We start from the raw sequence: 26,704 nt of genomic DNA on the forward strand, positions 1-26,704 counted from the left end.
TATTGCAACGTCTTCCAATGATAAACATCCAGACAACAGTCTATTTATCCCCCATTTATCGATAAAGGAACGAAACACAGTTGCAGTGAGACCGACAATCCGTGAACAAGAAACTCAGCAAACTCAGTTTGCCCACAGGTACTTAAAAGCGATGCGTTCGGAGACACTCGGAATTTTGAGTGCTCAGTATAACTGAACTTTTGCACTGTATTATACATCTGTTTTATTCCTTGCCATCTGTTTCAATCAATTGTCATTCATGTTTTTCCCATGCTTTGGATAAAACATGCTTAGTTTACAATCCATCAATTCATTTTCCAAACCTTTTATCGTCACTAGTATACCGTGCGCGCCACGGTGGGAAAGCATTGGCCTCATAGTTCTGAGGTCCCGGGTTCAATCCCGGACCCGCCTATGTGGAGTTTGCGTGTTGTCCCCGTGCCTGCATGGGTTTTCTCCGGGCACTCGAGTTTCCTCTCATATTCCAAAAACATGTAACATTAGTTGGACATTCTAAATTGCCCCTAGGTGTGATTGTGAGTGCGGCTGTTTGTCTCTATGTGCCCTGCGATTAGCTGGCAACGAGTTCAGGGCGTACCCCTCCTCCTGTCTGTTGACAGTTGGGAGAGGCTGCAGCTCTCCCCGTGACCCTTGTGTGGATAATCGGCAGAGAAAATGGATGGACTGATAGTATACCATTAAAATGGAAAAAATATGTACCTATCAGGACATTGAATTTGCCTTTCGGCTTCAGTCCCTCCTTCTTCATGACAATGGACTGATACAAATTGCGCATCAGTGAAGAAATTGCACCGATTTGCCTTTTGATCACGGCTGATGAAGCCAATAGAGCAAGATCATCAGCAACCCTGGACCTCAGAACTATGAGGCCTACGCTTTAGAGCTGCGCCAAAGGCCACCGTATTCATTTAGTTCCTGATTTAAATATTGTCAATGATTGTTTGATTTAGCATGAAGGTAATCATACTATCATCAATCATCATTCCATTGAAAGTTAGCCAAATAATTTTAATTTCATTTTGTTGTTAGCAACTCGTAGCTAAGGCTTACACCTTTTTTTTTAAGACTAGCATCGCAGAATCAGAGATATCATGCATCTTCAGTTCAAGATGAAGCAAACCCTAAACATCTTTCTCAAAGTTATCTGGAGCGTGACTCGGGTCCATTTGGATGTTTGCGTGTTTCTATTTTTCATTCCAGTTCACCTCTTTGGCATTTTCATGTCCACCTCCCCCCAGAGTGCTTATCTTCTTTTTTATCTTGATGGTATGGAGGAGGAGGCCGTTACAGACAAGCCCAATTCAAGATGAAAAATATTGAACAGTGTAAGCATGTAAAGTGATTTTTAAAAAAATAAATTCTGCATTTGTTACTAGAGATGACATATCGCGATGGAAATTCACACGCACTGATATTTTAGGTATGATTAAGATACAAATGCAGTCATCCTTCACTATGTTTCATTTCACCTTTTGCGGGTTGACTCATCACGGATTTATTTTTATCGTACTTGTATTGCAGAGTACGTGGTCTATTCCGTGATTTTGTGGTATTAATTTTTTTTTTTCCGACATGAACTGGCACTGCAGACTTCTTCTTCTTTTCCTTTCGGCTTGTCCCGTTAGGGGTCGCCACAGCGTGTCATCTTTTGCCATCTTAGCCTATCTCCTGCATCTTCCTCTCGAACCCCAACTGCCCTCATGTCTTCCCTCACCACATCCATAAACCTTCTCTTTGGTCTTCCTCTCGCCCTTTTGCCTGGGAGCTCCATCCTCAGCATCCTTCTACCAATATACTCACTCTCTCGCCTCTGAACATGTCCAAACCATCGAAGTCTGCTCTCTCGAATCTTGTCTCCAAAACATCCAGCTTTGGCTGTCCCTCTAATGAGCTCATTTCTAATCCTATCCAACCTGGTCACTCCGAGCGAGAACCTCAACATCTTCATTTCTGCCACCTCCAGTTCAGCTTCCTGTTGTTTCTTCAGTGCCACCGTCTCTAATCCGTACATCATGGCCGGCCTCACCACTGTTTTGTAAACTTTGCCCTTCATCCTAGCAGACACTCTTCTGTCACATAACACACCAGACACCTTTCGCCAGCTGTTCCAACCTGCTTGGACCCGTTTCTTCACTTCCTGACCACACTCTCCATTGCTCTGTATTGTTGACCCCAAGTATTTGAAGTCGTCCACCCTCGCTATCTCTTCTCCCTGTAGCCTCACTCTTCCCCCTCCACTTTTCTCATTCACGCACAGATATTCTGTTTTACTTAGGCTAATCTTCATTCCTCTCCTTTCCAGTGCATGTCTCCATCTTTCCAATTGTTCCTCTGCATGCTCCCTGCTTTCACTGCATATCACAATATCATCTGCGAACATCATGGTCCAGGGGATTCCACTCTAACCTCATCTGTCAGCCTATCCATTACCACTGCAAACAGGAAGGGGCTCAGAGCTGATCGCTGATGCAGTCCCACCTCCACCTTAAATTCCTCTGTCACACCTAAGGCACACCTCACCATTGTTCTGCTGCCATCATACATGTCCTGTACTATTTTAACATACTTCTCTGCCACACCAGACTTACGCATGCAGTACCACAGTTCCTCTCTTGGTACTCTGTCATAGGCTTTCTCTAGATCCACAAAGACACAATGTAGCTCCTTCTGACCTTCTCTGTACTTTTCCACGAGCATCCTCAAGGCAAATAATGCATCTGTGGTACTCTTTCTAGGCATGAAACCATACTGTTGCTCGCAGATACTTACTTCTGTCCTGAGTCTAGCCTCCACTACTCTTTCCCATAACTTCATTGTGTGGCTCATCAACTTTATTCCTCTATAGTTCCCACAGCTCTGAACATCCCCTTTGTTCTTAAAAATGGGAACTAGAACACTTTTCCTCCATTCTTCAGGCATCTTTTCGCCCGCTAGTATTCTGTTGAATAAGTTGGTCAAAAACTCCACAGCCATCTCTCCAAATTGCTTCCATACCTCTACCGGTATGTCATCAGGACCAACTGCCTTTCCATTTTTCATCCTTTGTAGTGCCTTTCTGACTTCCCCCTTAGTAATCATTTCCACTTCCTGGTCCTTCACTCTTGCCTCTTCAACTCTTCCTTCTCTCTCATTTTCTTCATTCATCAACTTCTCAAAGTATTCTTTCCATCTATTTAGTACACTACCGGCACCAGTCAACACATTTCCATCTCTATCCTTAATCACCCTTACCTGCTGCACATCCTTCCCATCTCTATCCCTCTGTCTGGCCAACCTGTAGAGATCCTTTTCTCCTTCTTTCGTGTCCAACCTGGTGTACATGTCTTCATATGCCTTTTGTTTAGCCTTTGCCACCTCTACCTTTGCCCTACGTCGCATCTCGATGTACTCCTTTCGCCTCTCCTCAGTCCTCTCAGTATCCCACTTCTTCTTCGCTAATCTCTTTCCTTGTATGACTCCCTGTATTTTGGGGTTCCACCACCAAGTCTCCTTCTCCCCTTTCCTACCAGATGACACACCAAGTACTCTCCTGCCTGTCTCTCTGATCACCTTGGCTGTCGTCGTCCAGTCTTCCGGGAGCTTCGGTTGTCCATCGAGAGCCTGTCTCACCTCTTTCCGAAGGCCGCACGACATTCTTCCTTTCTCAGCTTCCACCACATGGTTCTCTGCTCTACCTTTGTCTTCTTAATCTTCCTACCCACCACCAGAATCATCCTACATACTACCATCCTATGCTGTCGAGCTACACTCTCCCCTACCACTACTTTACAGTCAGTAACCTCCTTCAGATTACATCGTCTGCACAAAATATAATCTACCTGCGTGGTTCTACCTCCGCTCTTGTAGGTCACTATATGTTCCTCCCTCTTCTGGAAATAAGTGTTCACTACAGCCATCTCCATCCTTTTTGCAAAGTCCACCACCATCTGCCCTTCAAAGTTCCTTTCCTGGATGCCGTACTTACCCATCACTTCTTCATCGCCCCTGTTTCCTTTACCAATATGTCCATTACAATCTGCACCAATCACAACTCTCTCGCTGTCTGGGATGCTCAGAACTACTTCATCTAGTTCCTTCCAGAATTTCTCTTTCAACTCTAGGTCACATCCTACCTGTGGTGCATAGCCGCTAACCACATTATACATAACACCCTCAATTTCAAATTTTAGTCTCATCACTCGATCTGATACTCTTTTTACCTCCAAGACATTCTTAGCCAGCTCTTCCTTTAAAATAACCCCTACTCCATTTCTCTTCCCATCTACTCCGTGGTAGAATAATTTAAACCCTGCTCCCAAACTTCTAGCCTTACTACCTTTCCACCTGCTCTCTTGGATGCACAGAATATCAACCTTTCTCCTAATCATCATGTCAACCAACTCCTGTGCTTTTCCTGTCATAGTCCCAACATTCAAAGTCCCTACACTCAGTTGTAGGCTCTGTGCATTCCTCTTTTTCTTCTGACGCTGGATCCGGTTTCCTCCTCTTCTTTGTCTTCGACCCACAGTAGCTGAATTTCCACCGACGCCCTGTAGGTTAGCAGTGCCGGGGGCGGGCGTTGTTAACCCGGGCCACGACCGATCCGGTATGGGATTCTTTAGATGAACGCTCATATTTGTTTGGCACAGTTTTTACGCCGGATGCCCTTCCTGACGCAACCCTCTGCATTTATCCGGGCTTGGGACCGGCCTACAGATTGCACTGGTTTGTGCCCCCATAGGGCTGCATTAACTGGCACTGCAGACTCACAGACCAATAAACGCAAGTCGGGAAGAAAGACTGCGATAAAGAAAAAAAATCATTTCACACTTGATAAAAATGCAACTTAGACAACTGCTCATCTACAGTAAACATTTTAATATAAAATAGACTACTGTTGCTCGTTAGAGTGTATTGTTATCCATTCAAATGTGGTGAGGACAGAGAGAATACTGCATAGACATAGCAGTTTGTGCACTTTTAATCGCATTACTAAACAAACCTTGACAATATAGAGTAAATTATAAGACAGTACAGTTTTAGATGACTCACTCATGGCATTACTAACACTTGAAGTTTTAAAATGTTTTGCCAATTAACAGCTAGCCAATTCTATATTTTCATTCCCTGACTTTAACATTGCTCAAAACAAAAAACCATAAGTATTTTGCACCTTCATTCCATCTGAGAATATTTGGCACTCTGGACTAAATGCACGACAACATATTGCGCTTTTCCGGTGCAAAGGGAAAGTGTGTTTGAGTCTCCGGTGTCCATTTGTGATGTGGTGATGTGTAATACAATAGTTCCCAACTGTTATCACAACCGGACTCATCCATCCATCCATTTGCTTTTCTGTACCACTTATCTTCAATAAGGTCGCGGGCATGCTGGAGCATATCCCAACAATCTCCGGCGAGAGGCAGAGTACGCCGTGACCTGGTCACCAGCCAATCACAGGGCACATACTGCCATAGTATGAAACTATCAAATTGGACTGGGCTCAAAAGCAGACTGGGTGGTGGGAGTATATGAGAATAGTTTCGTGAGACGTGGCAAGAGGGTATCCAGGTCGAGGTCAAGGACGGATCAGGAAGTGGGAACATGAGGAGGCGGAGGAGCTTGATGGTGTGGTTGGAGCTGGGAGCGGAGAGGGAGGCACGGAAGGGAGCACTGGAAGCAGGAGAAAGCACAACCAAATCTGCAGTACTTATGTCATGATTAATGCATTTAGTGTGACTCCAGTTGTGAATCGTCAGATAGCAACTAACTAAGATGTCAGAGTCCGCCTGTGGACCACAATTGGGTTCTGGCAGGCTTATATTTTATATTCATATTTTATGTTTATGTTTATATAATATACTTATATAATACCGTATATAAATCAAAGAATCCACAGAAACAACAAAAATTGATATATCTGCTTTTGCGTCCGAACTCTTCATATATAGTGCTGATTGAAGACAGGTCCATGGACTGGAGGTGCTGATTGCTAGGATGGGGGGGTGTGAGAGAGTAAGCCAGAGAGAGAGAGAGAGAGAGAGAGAGAACGAGAGAGTGAAAGGGAGACAGCGAGAGGGTGGATAGGGAGAGAGTGAGAGAGAGAGGCGAGTCATTCTGTTCAACAGTTCAAGTTGCCTTTTTATTTTAACACTTTTAAAAGTGCCCCATACTACAAGAAAGACAGAAAATTAACATTCTCCAAGACAAAATCAGTGACACGGTGGATGACTTATCAGAGTGCCTGCCTCACAGTTCTGAGGACCCGGATTCAAATCTCACCCCAATCTGTGTGGAGTTTGCATGTTCTCATGATTTTCTCCAGGTACGCTTGTTTCCTTCCACATCTCAAAAACAAGCATCAATTGGAGACTCCAAATTGCCCCAAGGTGTGATTGTGAATGAAAATGGTTGTTGTTGTATTTTTTGTGTGTGTGTGGTCTGCGATTGGCTAGCAACCAGTTCAGGGTTGCCCGAAGATTGCCAGGACAGGCTCCAGCGCTCCCGCTCAGCGCTGCTTGGCTTTGTTTGGCTGATCCAGCCACTCCCATCGCGAAGCTCTGGTCACAGTGATCGTAAAACTGTCTAGCCAGGAGAAGATTGATCCTACCAATAGGAAATGCTTGTCATTGTAATTTTTATTCTTGGTAGTGTTTATTATTTGATCATTACCCCAATGTCTTTGTATCCCCACTGAACAATAACAAAAAAAGCTTTCTATTTTATTTATGTTCCATCTTTATGTACAACACTGTTACGGTTATGGTTGTGTTTCACAATGCTCTCTATCAGTGATCTATCAATCGATCTAAAAGAATAAGCCGTGCAAGTGTCATTCCACACAATCCTGCATGTATACTGTGAAACTGTGACTCATTAACTCAGATAAGGATTCTTTGATCATTTCGCTGATACTTTGATAACAAACAATCATAAAAGTAATGTCTTTCACAGTAACTTTAAGTCATTCCGGAAGACAGTGGGTGTACTTTGAAGAGTTTGATGCTGTCTTTCTATAACAATGTGTTTGCCTGGCAACCAGAAGTTATCATTCTCCTTACTCCAAACGCGGATGTGCTGTGTGCAGAAAGTCCATTGTGAATTTGTTTGTTCTAATAACTTGGCTCGTTCCTGGCACTGCAGCATGCAGTAATCTTACTAGTTATGCCTCCACCCGGAAAAATGTATCATCCCTGGATGCCACAATTTACAGAACAACTCAATGTCATTTAAGTTCAGTTATTATTATTTTGTGTTATTTGGGCGACTGTACAATCTTGAAATGGAAAGCATAGGTGGTTTACAACCAGTAACCGCATTAATGTGCTACTTCAAAATAGCCGCGGTTTGGAAGAACAAGCAACATAACAAATTGTCTGCAACCATTGTCTACATTTTGCTATTTAAATGTTAGCTACAAAAAAAAAAATTTTTGCGACGTTGGCAAAAATGTCACCTGTTGATTGAGCTGAAGGACATCGACATCAACACTTTTTTGTGTCGTGTATTTTGTATGTGACAGCACGGGAGATGACCGGTTATAGGGCTCTGCGCTAACTTTTGTACTAGTAGTACTAGCTCATGATTTGGTCGCACCCTCTTGAGGATAAGCGCCTCAGAAAATGGATGGATGGATGACGTCAATATTCTCTGTATGCTATTTTTCTTGTTGGTGAGTGTGCTCAGGAGAGCGCGCCAATCTCTGTGTAAAATGAATAGTCTGAGGAAACGATTGCTAGTTAAGTGGAAAATGATGATCATTACAGGTAATCATGACTGGGGCCTTGTTTGCATATGCTGGATGAGTTAAAGAGCTGCAATTACACGACACTGCTCTGTTAAATCTGTGATTACCAAACACTGATGCCTCTTCATTAAGTAAGGGCGATGGTCTCACTTGTGCAACTATTTTTTAAATGTATTTATTTTCATCATTTGAGCTCATTTCCATCTGTCCTAATCATGTCGGTTTCCACTTTGGTCAAAATACCTCACAGATCTGCCGTTTAATGTTTTTTTCAAAAACGTTTTTTTTTTTTTTTTTTTTTTAAATCATCAACAGTGTTTGACTTGTTTTATATTTGTTGTCTGTTAAAGTGTTGTTTAGTTTTGTATAATAATCATTCCTTGTTGCTCTTAATGAATTGAAATACAAATGTGTCGACAATGCATTTAGAAGTGCTTGAAGAATACAATAAGAGACACAGTGAAGTTTATCTGCAGCGTGACCTACTTTCACCCCTAAACAATACGTTTATTTTCATTTGCACAGAGCCGCTTAACCTCGCTGCTGCTGTTCCTCAAGCCCGCTGGTCTTATTCTCTAAAACTGAGCGGCTTTAGATCAAGAAAAAGTTAATCAGGTGAGTGTTTTGCCTTATGTTGCAATCAGTTCAAGAGGTTTTCGTGCACGATACCCTTAAAACACATGAGCAGCTCTTGTTACTGAAAACAATAAATATGCCTCTTAACTGTTGTAGTCTTTTGAGTTTAATATTTTATCTGGTTTAATGTAACTGTATGGTGTGACCAGTTCATTTAAATTATATATTTACAATCTCTATTGTCTCTCTATAAATACTGTATATACAGTAGAGTGTGTATAACTGACTTTCACTATTCATATAAATAAATATTAAATGCTGAAATTAATAAATACAAATTTGCAATGTAGATATAAAAGTACAATTGTAATACTTAGAGCCTCTCTTTCCTAAGACTTTTGTTCATTATTCATCCATCCATCCATTTTCTACCGCTTTTCCGGGTCGGGTCGCAGGGGCAGTAGCTTTAGCATGGCTGCCCAAACTTCCCTTTCACCAGCCACTTCTTCCAGCTCTTCCGGGGAGATCACAAGGCGTTCCCAGGCCAGCCGAGAGACATACGCTCTCCACCATGTCCTGGGTCGTCCCCGGGGATTCTTTCCGGTGGGACGTCCCCAGAACACCTCACGAGGGAGGCGTCTGGGAGGGGTTTGAAACCGATGCCCCAGCGCCTCATCTGGCTCCTCTCAATGCGGAGGAGCAGCGGCTCAACACTTAGCCCCTCCCAGATGAGCGAGCCTCTCACGCTATCTCTAAGGGAGAGCTGCAGGGGAAACCCACTTGTATCCGGGAACTTGTTCTTTTGGTCACGACCCGCAGCTCGTGACCATAGGTGAAGGTAGGAACGTAGATCGACTGGTAAATTAAGAGCTTTGCCTTTCGACTTAGCTCCCTCTTTACCACAACGGATCGATACAAAGTCCGCAACACTGCAAACGCTGCACCGATCTGCCTGTCGATCTCACGCTCCATTCCTCCCTCAATCATGAACAAGACCCCAAGATACTTGAACTCCTCCACTTGGGGCAGGATCTCATCCCTGACCTTATTCTTCAATGAGATGAATCCACGCTGCATGGTGACTCCGCTGTAGAGCGTTGGCCTCACAATTCTGAGTACGGGGGTTCGAATCCCAGCCTCCCCTTGTGTGGAGTTTGCATGTTGTCTCTGGGTCTGCGTGGGTTTTCTCCAGGCACTCTGGTTTCCTCCCAGATCCCCCAAAAACATGCGTTAATTAGAAACTCTAACTTGATGACTGAACAAGCGTCCTGGGACAAAAATAAGTTGATGGCAAACTCTTCAGAAATCATTTTGATCACGACACTGTAAATGGAATATGATTTTAATCTGGAATTTAGTTGATCCAAAATTAAACACACACATGGCTGGAAATCCAGATTATTGCAGAGAGGGTATTACAGTACACAAACACACACACATTTGCCATAGTGGTGCGCATAGATTATAGCATTATATTCTATTTTTGTCCAAGATCAGTGCGATATCTGCAACCTAAATTAAAATAACATGACACACAAAGCATCATCTAATTGTGTTGGCACAGTGACAGGTGATTAAAAAAAAGAAAACATATTTGAGGAGATGTCTAATTGAACAGGAGCTTTGATGTTATAAGTGGCAGGAAGTGGAATTTCATGCCGCTAATTCATGTGGTGCCATCACCCTATCATGCCCCCTTTTAAATAGTTTTCATTATAACACATTTTAGGGAGAGGAAAATCCCTAGTTGGTGCCCAACTAGGTCCGTTTTTTTCAATAGCAATTCAATATTTTCCAGCAAAACATAAAAAGATAATAATAATAATAATTACCACTAACAGGACATCAAAAGACATTTTCACATTCCTATGAAATAAATACAGTACAATGAAAACTTGACAAGAATTCTCATGAAACTTTCAGGCCAGAGACCAACTAAAGGCTTCACTCTACAAGTATGTTTTCATTTTTCTTTAGCTTTTACTGTTAAAAAAAAAATATTAATGATAGGAAGGATTGCAAAGAGGAAAATCCAATCACTGATAGAAGCAGACGGATAGATGGGGATAGATGCGTGAGGTTCATGGAGAAAGTGAAGTCACCTGCAGTTATCGCCAGTTCATATTGTATTGCATCACATTTATGGCCACTCTGGTCAAGTGACAATGCTATCGCATGCAGAGCCCTCTCTCTATACATGCAAGACCGTCATTCTGCATTGCCGAAAATGAATGAATGAAAGAACCCATGCTAAGCCAAGAAGCCATCTGCTCTAACCCGCCTCCCAGCAGAGTAACACCAAGTGTAGTGGTGAACTTGCACAAGTCCCATAAATAGAGCACGAAATGTACTTTTGACTCAAATAACAAAATATTGGGGGAAAATTAGTGGGGAGATGAACGAAAGGGCACTTAATCGTTCCGCATTACAGCCAGCCCAGGCAAGTTGAAGAATATCAAAAGAGTAAACACAAATTACACTGTTTAGCTGACATGGTGCACGGCGGCAAGTTAACAAGTAAGCGTTTTTGAATCATTTTTAAACAGAGGACAACAACTTCCACAGAGCAAATCAAAAACAGAGTTAATGGAACTCTTCAAGCCTGAGAGGCGCTTGGAATTAAATGAAAATGATTTGCTTCACTGCAGGAGGTTTTCAGCTCTACATTGCGTCCCTCAGCGAAAAAGTGCTGGATTTTTTTTTTTTTTATTTTAAGTTTCACCAATTACAAGTTAGTTTACTTTTCCACTTCTTTATTTGGCAGCTTGGCCTGAAGGATTTAATTGAGTAAATGTGATCAGGTTAAATGACATCAGCACTGGTAGCACTTTTAGGAGCAATTTAGGAGAATTTTTTCTTCTTGCTCTAGGAGGAAAGAAATTCCAATACCGTGCAGCAGGGAATATTACTCAATCCCTTTACTAACAGTGTGTTATGTGAAAATCCATACATCCAAATGGCCGACTAATCATTGGTGTCAAAATGGCTGTTGATTAATCGCTTCTGGAAACAAAATAGAGTGCACTGCTTTGCTGTAACCTGTGGAGGTGCTGTTGATTCACTTTCAACGAGTTTGCCATTTCAAAAAAATAGAAAACACGGAAAGTGTTTACTATTTTAAAATGTCAGGGTAGTAAACAATGCTGCATATGGTTTAGCATCAGTAATTATTAAATAGTGAATCAGAAGCATCTTTATTCTGCCAAGTATGTCTAAAAAACAAGGAATGTTTCTCCGTAGTTGGAGCTGCTCTAGTACATTAGAAGACAATCAGTTGACAGAGAATACATTTGCGTCATGAAGACGTTGCTAGAACAATAGATGCGTATCGCCGAAGATGAACAAAAAGCACAAAAACAAAGACAGTACTTGCGAAACATAAAATATACCATATTAATTACATATCATGGTTTGGGTTTTGTTTAATGAAAGCATTTTATGACAGCTGTGCTCAGAAAATGCCAATGGATGACTGTTCCCAATTTAGATATTATAAATTTTCCCTTTTGTATTTAAGAAGGATTATTTTACTAATTTAAAACTGACACACAACAATTGTGTGGATCCGTCTGCTTTTGGAGTCAAATGCTTTTGCCGCTCCCGTTAAATGGCCTCCGTGCTCTCCGGGCTGCCCTTGGCATCAGACGCGGACCTTTTATTCCACGGCTGGTTCATTACGGCCACCTCCACTATGATTATTAGCAAAGAATAGCCAACGAGGAGTTCAACGCCTCGATGGGTCTGATGAAGTTACATTTCACAAATGAGGTTAGACGCCATTCAGGCACATCCTAGACACTGATTCTTTCCTGGCAATAGCAGTGGGCGCATCAAATTGACTAAAAATGCAACTTGAGAAAAAGCACATGAGGTTTAATCTGGAGTTTGGAGGTGACGAATGGGTGGGAAAAAAGGTCATTAAAACAGGGAGGGTGACATCATCTCTCCTCACCTCCTCGCCCGTCCGTCACTACGGGTTACTGCTGTCGTTATTACTATTTTGGTAAAAGCATTAATAATCCCCAGTGTATGTTGCTCAGTGAGTCATGACAAGCGGAAGAATCACAGGCGAAGCTAAAGATAGCCTGCGAGGAGAGCGTGTCGCTAACAAGATAACATCCTGACACATTCCAAGTCAAGCATAAAATGAAGAAAGCAGCACAAAAGTTTTGCCCATTGACTGATGCGCTGACTTGAACAGTCAACATTTGCAAAAGGCCGCTTGTCGCGTCATCTCATTAGGCCTAACAAAAAGTCCGTGTAACAAAAATCTGATCACTGTTGCTGTTGTGGGCTTTTTTTCTGGATGACATTAAGGCTGAAGTTGTGAACATTAAGCCTCGGAGAGGTCCGCTGAGCACATTCATTCTTCAGACAGCACGAAGATGTGCTCAACCTTTCACAAGGCTCCGCTGTTTTGGAGGAGAAACCACTTTACAATGTTTTGTAATGTTTGCCTATTTTCTACTACTGTTCAGTCCATCCATTTTCAGTATCGCTTAGGATTGCAGGTTGCTGTGCTTATCCCAGCTATCTTTGAGCAAGAGGCGCAATACACCCTGTACTGGTCCTCAGCCAATCAAAGGGCACATAGAAACAAACAAATAATCTGCCTCACATTCACACTTACAGGCAATTTCAAATTTTCAATCAACCCACCATGCACATTTTGGGTATGTGGGAGGAAACCGGAGGGCCTGGAGAAAACACTTGCAGGCATGGGGAGCACATGCAAACTCCACACAAGTGTGGCAGATGTGCTAACCAGTCCATTTTTTTTACAGAAACCATTCTGCTGAAGATGAGAGATACTGATGTTAAGGATTCACACCAAAAGGAAATCGGGTTGCATCACAATGAAAGAAGAACTGAGTATTATGTCGGGTGCAAATGTTTTTACAGTGTATACACAGTTCTGTGCTAATTAAAAGACGTAAAACCAAGGTTAGGGGATGGTGCACGGTGTTGAGACAGATGACAGACCACGCATTCAAAGGCAGATGCACACAAATGAAACTTCAGAGTGAATATACTTCCAAAATAGCCAAATAGCACAGATTCGGGCATAAAATACTAGTGTGTGGGTTTATCATTCCCGGCCACAACTTAGGCAAAGGGTGCGCATGTTTTTTCCGGAAACTGCAGGTGTCCCTACGGAAAGATACTTGCGTCATGTTCTGTTTTCATAAATAGCTTGCAACGCTCTGCGAAGGTCCAGTATATAAATCAAAAAAGTGTTATTTATGATTTCTTCTAAAAGGCTGATCGGTCCTAGTTAACAAGAGTGACTAGTTTGACGGTGCACACATCCTTAAATAGGAGCACTGAGGTTGCAAAATTGACACGGGTAATGCTTCCGGGGCACGGTGTTGAGGCTAGAGAAGACTGATGGAGATTGCATCCTGCCCTTTGTCATGTGCTGTGTCGACAAAATGCGAGTAGGCATCTCTGCGGACTCCCTTGTTAATCTGACAAGAGGCTAACCATGGATGCATTTGACCGTCGACCTATACCTCTTGCAGTGTAATAGTGACACTCACACACAGACAAGCACACACACACACGTAGAGTAGATTAAGTTGTTGTCTCACTTGTACAAGTCAATAAAGATGCCGTCAGAGATGTTATATGTGACGTCTTGGCGACTGTGTGCTTCACCATTGTTTTTTACGGTGCCTAGAAGGTTGGTTGGAGGGAGGGAGCGAAAAGGGTTGGTGGGAGGGAGTTGCGGATGGGGTAGGATCTGGGCGGCTGCCTATAATGCCCATATCAAAACCGCCCCTGAATTACAAAGACAAGAACTGAAGATGGAATGAAAGAGTGATTGAAGGGTGGACAGAAGGGAGGATGGAATAAAGAGTGGAAACAAAGACATGTGAAAAGTAGGCTGGGTGCTGCACTAACTTTTGCACTAGTCGCACTGTTGCGACTTAACTTTTTCAGTTGGTCACACCAGCACATGATTTGGTCGCACCATTTATTGAGGAAGTACATTATGAGAATGGCATACCGTGGTCTCGTATGAAGTAAAAATTGACAGTGACTCGAGGTATGGTATTTGGAAAATATTTTACTCTCAGCAATGACTATGTATATGTGCCCTGTGATTGGCTGGCAACCAGTTCAGGGGTGTACCCCACCTCCTGCCCGTTGATAGTTGGGATAGGCTCCACCACTCCCACAACCCTTGTGAGGATAAGTGGCTCAGGATATGGATGGATGGATAAAAATGAATCATTTTGGTATTACAACACCACTCCAGTCTTTGAGGACACTATGTCATGATCCTGCCACTCCAGCCCGGGCTGTGCGGGTGCCCGCGTGGCCGCACTAATTGGGAGGCACACACCTGCGCCTCATGCGGGCTGATTATCCCGTATATATAGGACCCCGATGACGACAGACCGTTGAGCTTCATGCCCCGTTCCAGCACTCTCGTATCCCTGATCGTCAACCCGTGTGTACCGATCTTCGCCTGTTCCCTAACCGACCCCGTAAGCCTGACTCCCTTGAGCCTGCTTTGATCGTTCTCCCGCGTACCGACTCCTGCCTGCCCGCTGACCTGCTCTCTACGCCCGACGTCCCAACTACCGCTGCTGCACCTGATTGCCTGCCCGATCCCCGACCATTGAATAATAAACGTTTTTCCCCGAACTAACTTGCATCTCCCGAGTCCTGCATTTGGGTCCAACCTTCGTTCCGATGGGTCGTGACACACTACAAGTAGACTACCTCAGGATTCCACCAAAAGAGGTCCCATCCAAATCTGGTGTTGCATTTCAAAGTAAAATTCCCATGAAAACTGCATATATGATTGTTACTAAACCTAATTTAAAAAAAAAAAAATCATTATCGCAACACCAGCATCTCAATGTGTTGCTTCACTTTCAAATGGGCCCAAAGCTCATTTAGTTTTGCGTATGACTGCACATAAATGTCACCGCATGAAGAATGGAATGAAAGCTAAGTGTTTCATCTCCATGTCCTGCAAGGGCAAAGCATCCTCCTTGGCTGTGACATGTCAGGGTTATCCTTCTCTCTCTCCTCCCAGGATGTCATTAAACGTCTCTTTCCGGCCCCTTTCGGATATGTGTTTTTTTTTTCCGTGGCAACCATAATGATCAGCTATCCCACTTCTTGTCCTTATTTCAGACAACACAAAAGACCAAGATGAAGTGATCTGCCCCGCAAAGCCAACTAACGGCTAAAAAAAGAATGCGGTTTTGTTTGTCAAGCACAAAATGGAACTAGTGTCTGAGGAACCACTGTGATTTATTACGATTGCAAATGATATTTACTAGTTAGAAACCTTGTAAAGTTATGGGTTTATTTTCAAATATGTTGTACGTGTTTGAAAATAATTGCTGAAAATGTGAAGAGCAACAACTGTGGAAATAAAGCGTTACACGGTTTTCTTCATTTCTGTTGCCCATTTATTGGGGTGTGGCTAAAATGGCTGCCCAAGATGTAATTGTGCGACCAGAAGTGAGAGTGAGGCCAATCATATGTCATTGCTTGTGCTTTGTGCCTCATATATAAGCTAAATTGAATCAACGCGATATCTAATATTGTAATATATTTCAAAAATTAAGTCTTACCATAATATAAAGCACCAAACAAAACCTGGTCGTTTAGTAGATTCCACTTGTGCCGCATTATGGCTGTACATAAAGCTTTCAATGAACAGCATTATTTGCAAATTAGCGTGTAACTTATATTGTACATTAGCATGCCATTACCTTGACTCTCCGGCCTTCTTTCTATTATTTTAAGGTAATAATGGAGTAATAATGGCAACCAAAAGAGCAAGCATTGGCTAGCTTATTAAAAACAGATTTCCCTTTCCATGGTCACCACTGTGTGTATATCTAAGTAGGTCAACGCACAACTAAACACACATTGTGTGACCTCTGCTGGTTCGGAATCACACAGAAAATCTCCCATCGCTGTTTGGCAGATGATTCCTCAGACTAAAAAGAAGACTTCTCTTTTCCATGTGTGCGCTCAAATAGTTAATGGCGGTGTTGATATAATACTAAATCAACAGTGATTGTGTGGGATTTTGTGGTGTCTGGGCTTATCCTTTCTCCAGTGACTTATATTGCTTTCGTTATTCAATGAAAGCTCAATAAATCAATGTGTCTATCAATCAATGTGGAGTTTGCATATTCTACGTGTGCTTTCATGTGTTTATTTTCTCCAAGGACTTCCTTTCACCTTCCAGAAACATATGTTTTAAGTTCACTGAAGCCTCTAAATTTTCTCAAGTATGAAGAGGAGAGGGTGGAACCGCTTCTCTCACCAAAAGTCAGCTGGGATAGGCCCTCAGGTCACTCCTGTGGCACTAATGAGGACAAGCCTTATTGAAAATGAATGGAAAGAATGATAATCTAGTGATTAGTACCTCAGCCTCATAATTCTGACATTCTGCACTTCAATCTCTTTTGGGTTTACGTGTTTTCGGTGGTTGTTTCCAACAGTTTTCGAAAGACAACATGGCACATGGCTTGTAAATGACCATGAGCTTGACAGCTTCAGTATGGCTTGTACCTAATGTTGTGCCCGGTAAGTCTAAGTCCCCGTGTCTGATCTGGCTGACCTCTTTAGCAGAGACTGTCACATGCTCCAACTTGTGTTCGGAGCTTGATGCGCAGGGAAAGCTCCTGAGATCAGATCGCTCTTGAAGCCACCTGAGGGCCCATGACTGCAAAAAAGAGCAGCCCCGTCGCCGGCAGACTAGTTGAGATATGATTACATGGGAGGTTGGACCGCCACATGTTAATTAGAAAACAGAGAGGATGTGGCAGGGGAGTAGCAGGGACACAGCGAGAGAAGGTCGCTCTGAAGGATGATACGTGACACGAGGAGACGTGTGGCCGCTGACCCAACACTGATCTCGAGTGCGCAGTCCTTCTAATGTGGCCCACCTGTTTGTTGGCCCTCTCTAGACACAAGGACACACGGTTCATCCCCACTTCCTTAGTCTCCGTGTTTGTGAGCTAGTTTGTCAGTCAGACGGTTAGTCATTTAATCGGTTTTTCAGAAAGTTGTCTAGTTAGCTAGTTGGTAAAGCTGTTTGTCAGTCAGACAGTTGGTTGGCTGGTTGGTTGGTCGGTTGGCTGCCAAGAGAGCCCGATTAATTTATTGTTCTGTCAGTCAGATAATTTGGTGGTTGTTCAGTCAGTTTCATCCCAGTTAGTTTGCTTGTCCTTCTGTCTGTCACTTAATGAGTTAGTCACTCAGTCAATCAGTTTGTCAACCAGTCAGCCAGTTTGTTTGTTGGTCTTCCAGTCAGTTAATTCGTCTCTCCTCTATTCAGTTTTTCTGCCTGTAAGTTCAGTGATCCAGTTAGTTAGTTACTTAGTTGGTCATACATTCATTCATTCATTCATTCATCAGTTTGCCTGTCTGGCTGGCCTGGTCAGTACACACATTTTAAAAAGAATTAGTTCAGTTCATGGTTCATAATTAAAAATTTGGACCTTCGGTAACCATTCCAGAGTGAAAGTAGTTCCTACTTGTAGATTTTCCCCATGTTGTTGTGAGCTAGGATATACCCTAAAAACACTGGAACTTCTCCATTGTTGCCACAAAGGTCTGGAAGATCATATCATGTCTATTTAGTGTAATAAATATTTACATAAAAGTAGCTTGGTCTCTAAATCTCCCTGTAATCGATACTTCAATTCAATGAGGTAATTAAATATAATTTTAAAATAAAATGACAATTTAATCGACTATTATTATCGAAGTAATAAATAAGTGAACACACGTATGACTGCATACACAGTTGTTCAATTTACATAATCTGGCAGAAATTGTGAATAACTGGCTATTAAAATGATAACGGAACAAGAACTATCTCATCATTTTTTGGATGTATTTTATAATAATTGTGCTGTGTTATATCTGAATGAGTTCAATGAACAAAAGTTCATTAACCACAAATCTAATTCCAATGATGTTGGACTGTTGTGTTAAATAAATACAAATTGAATATGTACAATGATTTGCAAGTCATGTTCAACTTACACTTAATTGAATGCACTACACTTTAATTGAATACACTACAAAAACAAGATATGGAATGCCAGTGACTTTCCATCCCTCGGGCGGCACTGCATCAAAAACCGACATCAAGTAGCACATCTGCCTCACAGTTCTGAGGACCGGGGGTTCAAATCCGGCCTCGTCTGTGTGGGTTCTCCCCGGGCACTCCAGTTTCCTCCCACAATCCTAAAACATGCATGGTAGGTTAATTGAACACACTAGATTTCCCGTAGGTGTGAATATTTATTTGTCTCTATGTGCCCTGCGATTGGCTGGTGACCAGTTCAAGGTGTAACCTGCCTCTCCCCCAAAAGTCAGCTGGGATAGGCTCCAGTATTCAAGTGACCCTAGTGAAGATGAGAAGTACAGAAAATGGATGGAGGGATATTTCTTGTACTCCAGTAATTATTTAGCCTCAACAAGCTACCAGTGCAGGATCTCTATTAATTTTGTGTGACATGAAGCATGTCTGAGGTTGTTCAGGTCGGATCTCACCTTTCTCCTAATGTCGATGGAAAAGGCAACCCACAGCTGCTGTGAATCAACGCTCTAATTGGTAAACAACACAAGGGTCTAGAGATTGTGTTGTGAGGATGGGAGATGTCATGTGGAGACTCAGTTTCATCCACGGGGAATCAATCTGCCAGCATTAGAGAACGATTGGTGATTCCGGGAGTGAGTTTCATCACACACACATAAACACACAGAGTGTCTTCACAGTCAACAATGATGTGAGATGTAATTACTCTGAAAGTAATTATTGCTGTCTTTGAAATGATGGCTGCCTGCCTGCTTGATGCATTGCAATCCCATTTGGCTTGTTATGAAACACTACAAGCTAAATAAGGAGTGTTTTGAAGAAGCTGCTTGAGTTTTTGCTGAATTGTCACTGGCATATAACGTGGAGGAAGTCATCCAGCCATCCATTCTCTGAAGAACTTCTCCTCACTCGGTTCGCGGCTGTGATGGAGCCAATCCCAGCTGACTTTGAGCGAAGGGTTGGGTACATCCTTAACACATCACCAGCCAATTGCAGGGCTAACATAAACAAGGAACAATTCACATTGACACCTATGGACCTTTTAGATCCATCCATCCAATTTCTTAGCTGCTTATCCTCATGAGAGTCGCGGGCCGTGCTGGAGCCTATCCCAGCTGTCAACGAGTAGGAGACAGGGTACACCCTGAACTGGTTGCCAGCGCATCGTAGGGCACATAGAGACAAACAGACGCAATCACAATCACACCTTGGGGCAATTTAGAATGTCCAATTAATGTTGTATGTTTTTGGGATGTGGGAGGAACCCGGAGTGCCCGGAGAAAACACACCCATGCACGGGGAGAACATGCAAACACCACACAGGCGGGGCCGGGATCACACCCTGGACCTCAGTCTTCATTTAAACTACCATGTATGTCTTTTGAATGTGGGAGGAAATCGGAGCACTATAGCCAGAGAAAACCCAACCAGGCATGGGGAGAACATGCAAACAACACAAGAATGCCGGATTTGATCACAGGACTTCAGTACAGTGAGGCAGACATGCTAATCACTTGGTCCCCGTGAAACTAGGAGGGAATGAGTGAGTCACTATTTACTTTTAATTAGTCAGTCAGTTTGATAATTTGTTGCTCGGTCAAGCGGTTTGTTCATCGGTGAGGCATGAATGTTTTGCATATGATTTCACGATGCATATTTTCAGTGTGTAAGCTTATTAGTCATTTTTAAATGTCCTTCAGCTTCTTCTTCCGTTACATTTCGGATCCCCACACTGCAGCAATTCTTGCAGTATCAAGGAAAACAAGATTTTCGGAAACTTCTCCATTCTTGCTGTAAAATACGAAAAGGAAGCGGAAGATAATTGTAAGAAGCCAACAAAGAGTTCTTACGTAACAGGGAAGAAAGCCAGTGCAGCAATAGGAAAAGCTTAATTAGATTACTTCTTTTTCAGGTCTCATTAGAGCCCGTGAATGTCTGCTTTCATTTCACCTGTCCTTTTTTCTTTTTTGTTCCCTCTGGAAATGTAAACAAGCGATTTAACATCTCGCTTTCCCAGGGGCTCTCACATCAAAACAAGAGAAACAAGAGCTCTACACTTTACTTTTTATTTCTTTCTTTCCCTTCTCAGATAAGCCAGAGAGTTTAGTAACACGTTAGCATTACAGCTCAATGTAAACATGACGACATGTCCCCATTGAATCTTTTAATAATAGAATTATGGATATAAAATTTAAAAATATGGATGTTTTTTACCACATGAAATAACTGATGAATAAATGTGCATGAAAACACTGTGTTTGTACGAGCCACAATTCCAGTGAAGCTGGGATATTGTAAATAAACACATAAGTAAATAAAAACAGAATGCATAAATACGCAAATCCTTTTCAACCTACATTCTGCTGAATATTCTACAGATACAGTAATTGATGTTCTAACTGATAAGTGAGAGTGAGCTAACTTGTTTGGAGGTGCACACTGAGTTGACGACTGAAAAGGATATCAACAAATCCACTGATTAGTTGACATTAAGTCAACTATTGTCTACCAAAAAATCGAAATTTGTTCAAACGTCACACTGAGCTCAGTTGTGAAGCTCTCAATTTCTCGGTCAATCTACAGTCTCACCTTCACTTTTGGTCACGAGCTGTGAATCGTGACTAAAACAACAAACAGCAAAATGAAGCATGCAAGCAGACAAAATGAGTTTCTTCTGCGCCGTGTCTGGGCTCTCCCTCGGTCATCTGTGACAGGCTCAGTATAGACCGACTGCTCCTCCACATCAACAGGAACCAGATGAAGAGGCTCGGGTATCTAGTTAGGATGGCTCCTGGACTCCTCCCTGATGAGATGTTCCGGTGTCCGAGGGGAGGCCCTGGTGAAGACCCAAAACTCGCTAGGGTTACAGGATCCCCCGAGCCTAAGAACATCTCAATATCCCTCCAGAGCAACAAAGTGGCTGGGTAGGGGGAAGTTTGGGCTTCCCTCTTTGGGCCCTTGTGATCTGATAGTCTTTGGATTTACGCAGATGGTCCAAGAAAGTTTCCGAGTAGACCAAATGGACCTTTCCGACCTGTCAGTCACTCGTACAATAATAGCCATTCAGATAGCCGCATTGTCTTAACCCCTGGCTTGACACACCCCTCTTGCCGTATTGTCCTACAAGCAATGCTGGTTGTCAGTAGCGTGCACTTGGAAAAGTTACGAAGAAAATGGTCCTCAGATATGCTTGAGGAACGTGCAATTGTGATGAAAGATATCCTACTAGGTTACAAGGGGCCCGGTTGATTCAGTTTCCAAAGCCTAAAAACACAGTTGACAAAGTGTCTATGATTGATTAAAGCTCTCAGAAGAGCGCACGTACAACTAAGTGTGGACAATATCAACAAACAAAAGGCTGTATGTTTGAAGGTAAGTGAGGGAAAAGTATCTTCTCTCAGTTTGATTGAATTATCAGTGTGTTTTAAATTGCAGGAGAACAACTTTCACTTTGCTAGCGTATCACTGACCTGCTGAATGAAGTGTGTAATGTTTTATGCTGAAGAGTCAGAATAGTGGTACGTAAATGCGCCACGTCTATTTGCCTATTTGTATCACATCAGACTTTTAAGACAGAGCACTGGGTTTGATTATGAGCCAAGTCAAATGAATACAGCCACTCACTTAGAAAGACGGCAATGATATTACTCGTGATCTTTCCAAGTAAAAAGCACTCACCATGCTTTACATGCGCAGTTAGTTAGAAAATATTTTATCCTGTTGGATTTCAATATGAAGTTTGTGAGGAGTCAAACTTTTTTGCATCGATCGCCAACATCTTGCTGTAACTCTGACATTGCGTCCTACTCTGTCCAAAATCTTAAATCTGTGTACATATCCTTGGGTGAACTAGTTGAGGCCTCTCTGTAGAACTCTCTTGGACAAGTCTGACACAATTGGCCATAAACATAGCCCAATATTATCTGGAATACGCAATAGAGAATCGACTTCAAACATGTTCTGTTCAATCGCCATTTTGAAAGCTTGTGGGGCATGTGTAAGGGGGCGTAGCCTAAGATCGCCATTGGAAAAGTCCATTGGTTTTGCTGCGTTGACTTGTGAATAAAGGTTTGTTTGCATTTTGGGATATGTCAAACAATCCGATTGAGCACTTCCATCCACAATATAACAGTCACACATTAGCAGCAGGAAAAACAAGAACAAACATTTGCGCTGGGAAGACCTTGCAAAAACCTACTGTCCTGATCATAAAAAGTTATTATTCAGAAAATAAAGAGAAGTGTTAGGCTCCAGGACGTCAGCACCCCTATTGGGGATAAGAGGTACGAATAATGAATCAATGGATGATAACTGTTCCTAATATTGTGTTCCAAAATCAGGTATTGTTATCTTTGTAATGGCCAATACCCTTAGGTTGTACAGGTGTGCCTGATGTTGTGGCCCACTTGTTCAAATATGCATTCCTGTACAATATAGCAACTTTCTTTTGTGGAAAACGGTGGTTTAGTTGTCATGGCAACAATAGCCAGTACCCTCTATAAAACAGCCAGATTGCAATGTGCCTTGAAAAATGTTGCTGTCAGGCTACATTCATTGTTTCTGAACTAATACTACTTGAATAAACTTCGTCATACCATGTATTAATCCATCCATCCATTTTCTGAGCCAGTTATCCTCACAAGGGTCGCAGGAGTGCTGGAGCTTATCCCAGCTGTTATGGGGGAGGAGGCAATTTAGAGTCTCCAATGAATGCATGTTTTTGGAATGTGGGAGGAAATTGGAGTGCCCGGGTTAGGGTTCTCCCCCACGCAGGCAGGTGGAGAACATGCAAACTCAACACAGACGGGGCTGGGATTTGAACCCCGGTCCTCAGAACTGTCAGGCCAACGCTCTAACCAGTTGCCGCACCGTGCCGCTTCACATCGTAACATTTGTTGGGAAAAAATATAATGTATGATGTATCAGTTTCTATGAACAACACAGTGTAATGGATTCATTAAGTATAGGTTTGTATGTTGAATTTTATAAAAACTATCATAGATGTGGTTTGGAGTTATCTGGCTCCCGCCCCTTATGAACATATTCTTGCACATGGTTGACAGAAGTCTTAACTATTACCCACTTTATATGCCATTAATTAACTGCTACCACCCGAGAGAAGGAAAATAAGCAGAAAATAAATCCGCTTGAATTTATTAATGCATCTAAACCGATTTGTGATGTCTTAATGAGCCGTGCGTGACAGATTGTGCCTTCAGCGGTTCAACCTTGCTCTGTCATTGAGAAAGATTGTTATTTCGCAAACATGCCGTGGCCTTGCTTTTGTGACTCATCCTCTACGAATCCTTTGAGGGGCTCAAAGGAAGGTCAGACCACAGAAACCCATCAAAGGAAACATATTTTGCATTTTTTCCACTATTTAAAGAATGATCGTATGCATTTTGTGATTGACTGGTAACCAGTCCAAGGTGCGCCCCACATCTCACCCAAAGTCAGCAAGGACAGGCTCCAGCATATCAGTTGCTCTGTATGTAAATGTAAATGTAGAAAAATAGATAGATGCATGCATACTACATCCCCTTTCATGCATTTCAAAGATTTTACACCCCCAATAAAGCCTTTTTTTTCACAATTTGAAGGAGACATTATGAATTTGTTCATATTTTAAAGGACACCTACTGCATTTTTTTTTTCATTTTTAAAGGAGATGTACTGGTATTGTGTTTTTTTTGAACAATTGAAAAAAATGCTAGCTGTCTTAATGATATTTCATTGACATGCTTTTGTCAAAATATCCTGAATTTTAAAAATTATAGCCAACTATTACTACCACTACTATTTTTTAAGCTCCCTGGAACGTGTTTTTCAGGGGGGGGGCAAAGTATGTTATTTTGTAACTACGATGACTAAAGTCTGAGTTTAGACTCTGCACAAGGTTAGAGGGTTCCACTTGCAGGAACCAGGGCCCAGAGTGGGTTGGAAAAAAGCAAACGTGGGTATAGACATTTTCTCTAGTGGAGGCAGAACTTCCTACACTGCAAATCATATACAAGGACATTGGATCGTGCCAAAAGATCTGGATGGTGGGAGAATGGGAAGATATCAAAAAACGGCATCTCCCCCTTCACAGGCTAAAAGGATTTTACCCTTAGCTAGCGCACAAGTTGAGAAGTTTTAGTGCAGGTTTATTGTGAAAAGGCTTTTTTTTCTATATGTCTATTATTCTACATTAGCTTCTTAACAAGTTTCACTCAAGGGTTCTCCCTGTTGTGATAAATATATGCAGTATGTTTAGTAATAAATTGGCATTTGCTGAGTGAAAAATAGATGTACTGGATATTAACAGCATTTGCATCATGTCTTGAAAATTAAATAACATTACAGCACAAGGAAGCTGTTTCGAAGCTATGTTCAAGCATTTCCGTATCGATTGTGTTTTCTAGACTTGACCAATGAGCGTTCTCTAACCCAAAGTGAGCTGGGATGGACTCCAACTCACCCACAACCTTCATGCAGAAGGGCAGTATCGAAAATGGATGGATGGGATCGCATTTCCTCCAGGAAACTGCAAATTGTAACCTTAGTTTGTTCAAGCACGGCACAGGAGTTGTCATATCTGGGTATTGTTGTGAGATGTGGAGGATCAGCAACTTTGAGTTTTCAGATAAAAATTCTCGTTTATTATTATTATTTATACATTCATATTTTGCTTCAAACTGAAGCTGCTGACTTTTGTGCTGTTTAATATTAAATGACAAATCTCTTTGCAAATCCACCTCTGTTTTCCCTTGCATTTTTCTCCTTTCAAAGATGATTACCAACGTACCAACTAGGAAAATGTCATCTCGCAAGGATTCACCTTTTATAATGAAACAACGCAAATCCCAGATGATGGCAGCAGTTAACGACATCATTTGTGAAAAGCCCAAAGAAAGTATTGCTACGCATGTTTTGTTTTCAGCGTTCTTTGAGTCCTCTGCTGAGAGATACCCGGTGACAGAATGTTCTTCTTTCTCTTCTCATTTAGTAACGAGAAAATGGACAGATCGTTATGGTTACAAGTTATAAATAGAGCAGCCAGAAGTGCAGGTGACAGTGTTATCCTGAGGAACAAAGCTCAGATGCACACTAGATTGGATTTGTTTAAGTGCATCTGAAAAGAAATCAGCAATTAAATCTTGCAATGCGACATTTCTGGATTTCTTCTACTAACTTATAAAAACTAGCACGTGGTGTCCAGTTCTGAAAACACATCCAAAAGACACATCCACTAGGTTCATCAGTGCTTAGTTAACAACTTAAGTCGATTTCATTGGAAAATATGAATTGTCAATAAAGATGTAAAACCCACAAATATTGGGTTAAATTATTACAATTGTTTATGATAACCTTGAATTTTGCTTTTCCGAAGAATCGAAATACTCCTCAGTGTTCTTGAAAAGATACATATTTGGCTCATCATTAACTCATAATTGTTTTCGTGCTGTCCGAAACACACTTACATTAGCGATATTGAACAAGATACGTTAACCCAATACATTTCATTATCATCGCTGATTACAACAACACACATACGTGGTTCAGACAAAAATATTATTTTGTTTACCAAATCTGGATGTTTAGGTTATTGAATATTCTTAGTTGTTGTCAATGTTTACAAAAAAATCATGCACTTCAATTTTTATCAAAGGTGAAAATTGTAATCTTCTGTTGTATTCTTTGGTGAACCTAATGGATGAATTTTTATGCACAGATTATGATTTACGCCAACGGGTAACCTAACATACTATACTTATTTTCATTCTTACTTTTCCCTTGACTCAACAGTTCAGTTTGTTTCGTGACCATGCTTGTCAGTCCATGTACTCATCTCAAAATCATTTTTGTCATGCTTTTCTAATTAAAAAAAAAAGCACATAGTAAAATGTAATAAAATACAATGTAAAGAAATAAATGAATTTACAAAGTGCAATTATCGTATCACTCAACAAGCCAAAAGGCACCAGAACTATAGTAACTATGTGTGGCCTTGAGTAGTGGTGAGTGTCCATGTGTGAGTTTTTGGTCAACCGTAGCGCATGCGATTGCTGTTATTTTACATTTGTGTGTTTGCCTGTCTTGTTCAATAAATGGCTGAAATTGCATCGGCATCTGTGAGCCAGCCACACCTCGTAACTCAAAAAGTTGCAACACACGTAAGTCAAGGTATCACAGTGTTTTTGTAACTGACCGAGGTGATTTTGAGCAGGTGGCATGTAAAGGCGGTGGAGAAACGGGGCGCTGGCCTCCAGCATCCACAGAAAAGAACACAACAGAAGACAATTTCCACA

The 26,704-nt window shown here is 41.9% G+C and overlaps 1 long non-coding RNA gene across 2 annotated transcripts; it reads left to right on the top strand.

Moving 5' to 3' along the window:
- The first annotated feature begins 33 nt into the window (after positions 1-33).
- On the top strand, positions 34-25,010 carry LOC133498199 (uncharacterized). Of its 2 annotated transcripts, none has more exons than XR_009794225.1 (3): positions 34-138; positions 8,273-8,362; positions 24,818-25,010. It is a non-coding gene; the product is annotated as an uncharacterized LOC133498199 (long non-coding RNA). The 2 variants fall into 2 exon arrangements; XR_009794226.1 differs by lacking the exon at positions 24,818-25,010 and adding an exon at positions 15,476-15,582.
- The last annotated feature ends 1,694 nt before the right edge of the window (positions 25,011-26,704 follow it).

This window comes from Syngnathoides biaculeatus, chromosome 3 (assembly GCF_019802595.1).
Source record: "Syngnathoides biaculeatus isolate LvHL_M chromosome 3, ASM1980259v1, whole genome shotgun sequence".
NCBI classification, from domain to species: Eukaryota; Metazoa; Chordata; class Actinopteri; order Syngnathiformes; family Syngnathidae; genus Syngnathoides; species Syngnathoides biaculeatus.